This window comes from Dreissena polymorpha, chromosome 12, assembly GCF_020536995.1.
Source record: "Dreissena polymorpha isolate Duluth1 chromosome 12, UMN_Dpol_1.0, whole genome shotgun sequence".
Classification (NCBI taxonomy): domain Eukaryota; kingdom Metazoa; phylum Mollusca; class Bivalvia; order Myida; family Dreissenidae; genus Dreissena; species Dreissena polymorpha.
Genome location: NC_068366.1, coordinates 9,487,027 through 9,497,391, shown reverse-complemented (window position 1 = coordinate 9,497,391; position 10,365 = coordinate 9,487,027).

Sequence of the window (10,365 nt, the reverse complement as noted above, 5' to 3'; positions counted from 1 at the left end):
AAAAAATCGAAGAAAATGCTAATTTTAGAAATTCAGCAGACAACATTTTAGTAGACGACAAATTTCCCACCATTCAAACAGTTAAAGGCAGTCTGTTCATGGATCCATAAACTTCTTTCTTAATGTCTTCTCCTAAAAAGCTGAGCAGATATTAACCAAACTTTACAGGAATGATCCTTGGTTGACCCTCTGTGAAAAAGGTTGATATCGTTCAAGCTAGAGAAAAAACACAGTTATTACAGAAATGTCACAAAGTCTGCACATTACAGATTTGACATACATGTCTGAGGTGAGCGACCGAGGACCTTTAGGCCGTCTTGATTGGCAAATTGCTGTCCTCTGTCTTGGGGAATTGTCCCCCCCCTCAAAATAAACATTCCATTTTACAGATCAATGGTTGTGCCTTGGTTCATATCATATTTAAAAAAGGCAGTTTAATTTTGATATTGTTGTTTTTATGATACTGCAATATGTTCCTACTGGTGTTGAAAAGTATACCAATCTTGTTAATATAATGTAAAGCTTTAAACATATAATGTTTTTTTTTAATGTGTAATTATGTCCTTATTTTGTTATACCACTTTTTGCAGAAGTTGATTTTGTTTCATTGTTGTATCTAATGTACTGGCATTGCACAAGTTTTTGTAAAAATTTTAGTTATGATCCACTGTTTATAAGAATATATTTATCATATATTTGTAGCAGTATAATTTAAATTTATTGTGTATTATTACTTGTAATTATCTGTGAAATGAAATTAATTTTTTGTCATCTAATTTATCATGAACAATCATCATGATCTTCTTTATAAACTTGTATTACGCAGGGGTTTATTCAGCTGTAGTTTAATGGAGCTTTGTTATATATTTTCATTTAATCCATATTCACATTCATTGAACAAGCCTTGTTCTGAGAGATGAGGTTTACTGCATAATAGAGACTATCCTGTGCAGTCTGAACAGGCTACTAATCAGGGACATCACTATCTTTTTTAATTGTATTTTTCCTATAAAGGATGTCTCTTCGTTGCGAAAATCCAGTTTAGAGGGTAGTGTTGTGCCTGATTAGCCTGTACAGACACCACTCACATGCATTAAGCACCATTTTCCCAGAGTATCATTCAAGGACAGCTGCCACACATTTTGGATACTATTTTTTAAAAGGCCCCTAGAAATAGAAAAACCCAGTAAAACGGGCGAATATTTACCAAACTATTGTTCTTTTATTATTAATATGTGCTTCTTTTTGCTTTACATATGGCCCTTTTGCATGTAGAGATAAATTATGTTTATAGGAATTGAAATATATGCATTTGCAGTTTTAGTACCAGTTTCTTTACAAATCTTTAAATATGTTCTGTAAATACAAATCATTTAATGTAATATCCCATGAATGGCATATGGCTAGGTTAATCTGCAGCTTTTAATACATATTAACATGCCATGAATCTCGTTGATTAAAATATAATTTCCACATACTTTTATCATTTGTAGAGAACGATTGGGTGTGAATAGCCATTACTTAGTACATTTTAAAATGAATTATAAACAGTCTTGATTTTCCAAAGTATTTGAGGTTTTCTGTTCAATGAATTGCACCATACTGATACATATTGTATCTGGTAAAGATTTAAGGGAAAAATATGTTTAATTCTTGTTGTTGTTTTTTCATTAAAATGAAACTCCAGCACATAAGAATGTCATTATCTTCACATTACATGTCAGTTTTTCCTCTTGTTTGTATTCATATCATCAATAATTAATAATTTGTAACGTTTAAATCTTTACCATTATGCTTAGTCATTTGTTTTGTTTACCAAATTACAAACACTACATAAAAACAGATAGTTTAGTTTAGTTTAAACGTATTTATTGCATCAAATATGCATGGGATTGGATTACAAGTTTTTGCAACATTATCTGGATCCTCTCCCAGATAATTATATAACGTAATTTACTAAAATACATTATTAATAGTTCAACAACATAATCAGTTAGTTTAACATAATTATACGCAGATAAATAGACATGAAAGTAGGTTAACAATCGTAAAGTTATTGAGAATAGTTATCTCCCATTGTATGCATGTTATTGACAATTTTATACAAAATGAAAAACCTTTTTGAGCCTGCTATGAATGTCTGTACTGTTCTGAACACCATTTCATTAAAATCCAAAGACATGTTGGGTTCACCACAAAGCAACAATTGAACATTAAGGTTATGGTTCAATTTGCTTATAGTTAGTCCTCTTATGTGTGCGAAGTTTAAACATTCAAAAAAGTAATGCCGCGCATTTTCACAAGGAGCTCCGCAAGAACAAGATTGATCAACGATTAGATTTGATCTATAAAGATCGTAGTTTAAATTACTACACATATTTCTAAGTCTTGTGTGAGCAATGTTTACTTTTCTTTTGCCTATATTATAGTATTTTGGGCACACAAATGGCTGTGGGGTTATCGCTGATCTGAAAGAAGATATTGTAGGTTTTTCTCTTGTATCTATATAAAAACAGATAATTCAATTGTGAATAAGTGTCATCTTCACATATCACATTTAATTGAAGTCATTGTTTTTTCAATGTTTTCTTATTATATATAATACATATATACCCGTATTGCTATATATACATTTCCTGGTGATAATCTTTCTGTTGTAAGTGCATTATCAGTAAGGTTGTGATTTATCTATTGTTAAGTTTCCATCATAGACTTATAGCTGTTATATGTGTTGTGTTATGAATCCAAAGGATGTTTGACTTCAGCCAAATGGTTGTATGATTTTGGGGAGACACTTTACGCATTTGCATCAAGCCCGTTTTCCCAGAACAGGACTTGATATTCATCTAAACAATATTGTGCATTTATTTAAATCGCATTTCACTAAAACACTTAATTCGACTTTTTATTCTTGTAAAACAATTTTTTTTAACAACCAAGATTGGAACCATTCTTAAGTGACCTAGACGATGTAGATGCGCAAATGATTCTTCCTGAATTATATTAAAATGATTTGGGAATATTATCCAACCATCACAGAAGGATATCACACGTTAAGATGTTTTACCATTTTATACAAAAGAGAACTTTAATTTTGTTGATGTTAAATGAGAAAATGATGATTTTTGTGATTTTGGATAAATAATAAAAGTTGGGGAGGAATATAAACTTTGTTGCAAAACCTGGATCTATTATTTATTGTTAAAATGTATGTCTGGTATAGATAAATATTGTGCTGTAAATTATATTAGAATATGTTTGTTTACTTACAGTATTGTCGGATTATATGTAGTGATAGCTGTTTAGTTGAAGGTCAGTAAAATTGTAGACATTTTTACAGTGACCTAGATACAGTTAAGGCTACAGTTTAATGTAAAATACAATAAGATTTAAGATCGTTCAGGTTAGTTTCACTTTGGTAAACAATTTAACATGCAAAACATATACACAATAGTTTTATACGTTTGAAATAATAATCTAGATCTTTGCGACTTTCTAGAAAACAAAAACATGGTGGTACTGTTCTGTATTTAAAACATTTTACTCTTATTTATATTGACATCTATTAAATTGAAAAGAAAACATAATTTGAAACGATTAAAATAATTCTAGTTATACCGGACATCATTATGCATACAGAAAGAAAACATTGAAGAATTTGGTAAAGAAATTTTAATCTGTATTAAGCCTCATAGCTTGTTGTTTTTCGACATTACTTACATATCCATGTGTGTGTGCAAAACGTTCAAGTGCTTATATTGTACCATATTGTTCAGCTCAGTTGACTAGTTAATATTTGTCATTTTCACATGCATCTTTTGCATTAAAATGTAATCTTGAACATTGTTTGTTGGAATTCAGAGCTGCCCTCTATCGAGCAGAATACATGTGTTTTTCAGTATCGGTAAGGAGACTGGCCCATCATTGTTGGAATGCCGCCCACCCCCTCAATTTGGCAGAATGCTTGTATTATACAGTATAGGTAAGGCGACTGTGTCTTAATCGTTGGAATTCTGCCCCGCGTCCTCTATTGACTAAGGAATTGGATAAGCCAATCATAATGACTTCGGATTACAACAACCAATAAAATGCTATTATGAATCCTACATCCTAAAATAGTTTTCTAGCGGCAAAAATTCAATGATAACATTATATTTAACTTACAAAACATTTAACGATACTATAATAAAAGATTCTGCATGTGACAGTAAACACATTAATCTCTGACCTAAACAAATTTGCAATTTTAACATAGAAGAAATATTTCGGGAACAAAATATCCGAAATGATGCCACAGCTTGATATTTATTTTAGGAATGGCGTATTGTAGGCAAATAACAACACACATTACCATTTAAGGACAATGAGCAGTGACTTAAAGTATTCTTTTATGTAAGCAATATTAAAACACTTAAATACGAATGAAACCTATAAAATCATTACAAGGTGACGATTGGGATAGCATCCTTGCAGTTCGAACATGACTCTCGAGTGGTCATTGTCGGCTCAGCTACTATTATAGAAAATAGTGTACTAAAATAGTGTTATGAGAATTTTTCGAAACCTAAACGCAAAGTGTGACGGACAGACGGACGGAAGGACAGTGCGATCACTATATGCCCTCCTTTAGGGGCATAATAATTTTTTTTAAGGGAGAGTGTGATGGATGAGTGAATTGTACTTCAAACAATATCAGTTTGTTTACATTAATGATTATGAACTTACAAATAATAAACAAGGTAGTGCATTCTTGAGGGTTTTACATTTTTCCTACCTTAATCTTCTTCTCATGAAATTTGGACATGAATACCAGCCAGAGAATGCATTACAAAGTAAACATTGTATAGTAAACCTAAACTTAAGAATAGGTCATGTATGATATTAAAATTCATTTCATTTATTCTTCAGTTCATTCATGGACAAACACATTGTAAAGGCCCCTAGTTCATTAAAGTTCTGATTACAGGACAAGGCTGTTCCTTCAGAGTTTTCAGATAATCTTTTATCAGAGTTAATTTGGTAAGCACCAATCAAATCTTTAATGATTAAATTATTATATAAAAATATTAAAGTCGTTGAACGACTGTTGAATATAGCACATTGATTTCCGCGTGTAAAGTAGTCGGCATACACGTCCATAAAGCACAATTCAATATTACACATAAACAGTTAATGTGCAAAATATTGCCATTAAAGTCCATGAAACACTATCCAAATATCACTTGCGCAAGTCCGCGTGTAATATATAACACATAAACGTTCATGAAACATAACTCGATGTTTAAGTCGTTTCATTATCTGAATATTTCTGTCTCAGTTAATGTGCAGTTTTGTCTAAATGTCTGTATTTCACTTTACATTTTAAAATTGCTTATGTAACGTGACATTAAATTATATATAAACTCACACCAATGTTCGAAATGTTTTACTTTGTGTTCAATGTTAAAACTTAAATTTCTGTCTAAGTAAGTATAATATTGTAGTTAGTACTAATATATCAATTAAAATATGTTGATGTGTAATCACTTTATAATTTTATATACTTTAAATTACGGGTTACCAATTTACTCAGTGTTTTTTCCATTACCAATATCCAGAATAGACCGTTATGTGTATGTTATGGCATTTGCCTTGCGGTCAAGCGGAAACCTGCCGAACCAGCCAGGAAGCACGAGAAAGTGACACTTGGAATGAGAAACCATAAATCTTGAAGTAGCAGTGATGGGTTTCTTTGGGTATGTGTGAGAGACATGCTTAAGAATTCGACAGCAAGAAGAAGCTGATCTTAGGAGAGTTTTCCAGTTCTTGTGGTGCCACACACGAATTGAAAGAAGGACGATAGACTTTCTCCATCTGTTGTCAAGTCAGGTTTGGATGTAGGAAAGAGAGCCATGTTACCATCGACGAGCAGAAATCAAGGCTTAAATCGGATCGGTGCAGTTTTGCTGAGGTCGTAAGTGTTGTCGGCTAGAGTAGCAATTGGGTATAAGTCATCCTTCGCTATAGAAGTTGGATCGTATTTGGGCGTCGCTGGTTGGAGATCTTGTAGAGTAGTTGTTTGACGAAGAGAATAAGGAACATGTGTAAGGAGATCATCTTGAAGGGATGAAGGTGGACCGTAGTTAGTTGTCCATGGTTGATTATCTAGCAGAGTAGAGGTGCCATTTTGAAGCGGAGATTTTAAATAATGGTGTAGGGGTTATGTTGTAATGGTGCAGATTAATTGGTATTGTTAAACAGATGGATCTGGAGTCGTCATCATCGGCCATGAAGAACGCCTTGACTTGGCAGAGGGTAGGCCTCTTTGACTGTGACATCGTTAAATAGCATATAATAAATGAAAATCGCAGTGTGCCATTCGGTTTGGTTACGAACACTGCTGGAGACGCCCACGCACTGTTAGATGACACGATTATGCTTCTGTCTAACATATTAGATAGCTTCTTGACCCTTTTACCAATTGGTAACTGACGAGGTGGTTGTCTGATGGGGGCTGCATATCCGGTATTGATTGTATGCTGTACTAAATTAGTACGACTAATATCGTTGAAAGAAGAAACACACTGCTGTACCTGGAATCAGCTTTTTCAGACTCGCTAAGAACTACGTTCAAAAGTTCGGTCAAATATTGTGGAAGTGACTGACAGGGTTCTTACATTGTAATACCTGCTATACGTAGACCATCATAGCATTCTTCATATTACTCGCATGTACCTACTTTATTTGGATAAAATGTTGCTGTTTGAGAGCCAAAATTGACAACAATTACCAGAGTATAGGAATTTGAAACATTAACAATGCCACCAACAGCACAATACCCATTTTTGTCAATTAACATAATTGAAGGCTCAATAAAGCCTTTTTGTCCAAAATAATCTGAAAACTTAAAGCTGATCGGAACCTATGCATGATAATGCGCTGGAATTTTGGTGGTATTACGTACCTGAAAACCACAAAAACTTAGTGAAGCAATACCATCCGCCTACTAAGGAACGGTTTAACTTCCACCAGTAAGACCTGAACGACTGATTCCTTCAGCGTGTTCGTGAAGAAAATCTTTGCCAATAATACAGTCGAACACCAAATAACACACTAAATTGAACAGCAAACGAAATTGAACTCAACTCGAAAGTCAACTGCACTTTGCGAATAACGTTGTGAAACGTTTTCTGCGCTGACCATAACGATGTCATTCCATTTCTGAACTCAGAAAGGTTTTTACTTTATATCAACGACGTTTTCGCAACACAATCTATCAACAAATTACACTCACTATTGAACATTGTACATGTACCAGAAGAATAAAAGCCATTATCATATTGATTGAAATCTGCCCTTAAACGAGCAAGTATGCTTCGACAACAGAAATATACATTGAATAGGTCTTTCAAGATATTTCGCATACACTTTACCCTCAGCACGACCTACCGTTATTTTTTCGAATTTATTTGAGGGGTTTAGAACGAGGGGTAATATGGAGGGTCTGGAGCAAGGGAGTGGTATTAGGACAACGGAAGTCATTATTTGCTCTATTTCTCGACAAGGGCGCGAGGAGTGCGCATCAGATAGCAATAATCGTTGGGTGCCGATTTATTGTTATCGTTTTGTGAACCATTTCGACATAATTGCGGTGGTAAGTTGCGTACGAAACATGCACGCTGTGATTTATTCGGCATTGGCCGTGAAACAAGGGGGTGGGGGGGGGGCAGTGGGAACATGATATTTAGTACGTTTAATCCGGGCCTCGAGCCGCTGAACGGCATCCAAAGTCTGTATGGTATCGTGAACATCTATAACGCGGACAGGGGTTGATTGGAGATTTCCAAAGATATTCTTATAGCGTCCTATGACGCTGACGGCGTCGTTGACTGTGTGACAGTTTTTATCGATACAACGGCTGTACATAGCAACTAAGTTTGTTTGTGTAGCTGATTTAACTGCTAGTCGCTCGACTGAAATGCTATTTAGATTATGAAGCAATGGATTCGCCACGCATGCGCCGTTGGTTATTAAATTTTGATAACCGGAAGTTGTAATGTTTACTGCTATCACATCACTGGGAGAGAGTTGACTACAGTGTTTCAAAATATCGACATTCTTATTCTGATAAGGTCATTTATAAGTCACTTAAAAGTGTTACGAGGTGCACCCCGGAGACTTCTTCCTAATATTAGGACCTCCGTAATGTAATCACTGTACGAGTGTTCAACATAGTACTCAAAATGGGACATGTACAGCTCAAAGCACTTGGCACCATCATAACTGTCGTGTTTCATACTAGAAAGTTGCATTGGCAAAGTATACGTCGAGGAAGTGGACAATCGCCACGGTTTCTGTTACTGGAATATAACTTTAAAATGTATTATTGTTTACTTAATGATTTATGCATTTCAGCAGTAATTTGAGGATTTAACAGAGTCTTCTGCTACGGTATTCTCAGGATAAATTTCATCAACAGTATTTCATCAAGAGTGATCACTTAAAACGCTTCGTCTGTCAAACGATACCTCTGGGTCTGGCGGAGCCATAATCAAAAGGTTGAGTCTGACCAAATTATTACATAATAATCATATTAACTGCTAAAATCTTAATGATAAAATAATTAGTAAATTCGTCGGTTATTTAATTTCCTCTATTGTAAGCTTGGATATCCATCAAACATCCAATAATTTAAACAACACAGAAGTGATGATTCATAAATAACATTTAATCATTTCATATAACCAGTTCTTTAATAAGCAAAGAGATCATAATTAATTCAACAGTATGGTACTTAAAATCACGACTCTCTGGAGTTAATGATTACACGCTCATTGTATCAGACTAAATAACGTCAATAACGAACGCCTGCGTTGGATTTCACTGAATATACTTATAAGCTTATCATCTTAGGAACATCGAATGACGCCATACTCGTAAACGTAGATAAAGATAATATGTCAACTTACTCCCAACACTACTATCTGATAAACTTAACCACGGAGCGTATATTGGCGTCAGAGCCTGTGACTTAACTCACGAAAGCTGGGCCGATTTAAAAACTATTTATAGTTTTTCCAGAAAGATTTGCAGTTTTGGCGAGGACTCGTGTTGTGGGGCTGAAGCCAGAGTAACCGTAGAAAACCCCAACCTGTCCGGTATGGTGACCAACAACCAAACCCACATGCTTCCGAGAAAGAAGATTGAACCCAAGTCGCCAAGGTGAGGAGCGCGTGTACCAACCCATACGCCAACCCGACAGGCAGGGATCACAGATGTTGTTTGTCGGCGACATTTATACCTGTCGCTAAGCACTTTGGATTTAGGATTTTGTACACCAGCCAATGAAAATGTCTTAGGAATTGGCTAAACCAATCGTAATTACTCAGGATTGCAACAACTATTCCTGCATTTAGGAATCATGAAAGATTTTTCTAGCTGCAAATATTCAATAATAACATTATATTTTAAACAAGACTATTGCCAAGCAATGTATGTCCCCTACCGGCTCCACCATTGTCAGATTTTTTTGATTTTTAAAAAATATTTGTTGCCATAACAACCAGAATTTTTGACGTAGGAACACAATGAAATGACTTGCATAATGTCCATATTGCCATCTATCCATTTTTAAGTTTCATGAAAAAATATGAAGAACTTTTAAAGTTATCGCAGGATCCATAAAAGTGTGACGTACTTATGGACACACAGAGCGCAAACAATAAGTCCCCTCCGGTGAAACCGGTAGTGGACAATAACAACATTTTCAGAGCAAATATAGATAGACAAAAGATTCAGCATTAAACAATTAACAAATATTCATACACACATATATATCCCATAGCAAAAAAAAGTTATTTTAGGTATGGCGAAATTTAAGCAAATGACAACACACATAGAAACATTAATTTAAATGACAATGAAAAGTTTTATATCGTAACTTGCAGTATAAGAATTATAATTATGCAATGTTACATCACATAGATATGAATACTACCAATAAAATAATTGCAAGATGACGGTTTGGCTAGTATCCTTGCAGTTCGGATATTGACAAAAAGTTTTAGAATCAAACGTCTTTTAATCATCATCAGAATAAACATTTTTAAATGATTATTATCTCTTCACAACACATGAAAACACTTCAACAATTAAAATACCGCCCCCCCAACAGGGCCTTGAACTAGTGACCCGAAAGGGGTCATCTACTGTTCAAGCCCAATGCGCATGTGGTGTATCAAGTCGTTGATGAGATATTGATCGGAAACAATGTTCACACTTATTGTGCCAGTGAACTTGAGCTTTGACCCAGTGACCCCAATTTCGATAGGGGTCATCAACTGTCCAAGGCCAATGCGAATGTAAAGTATGAAGACTATCGGTCGA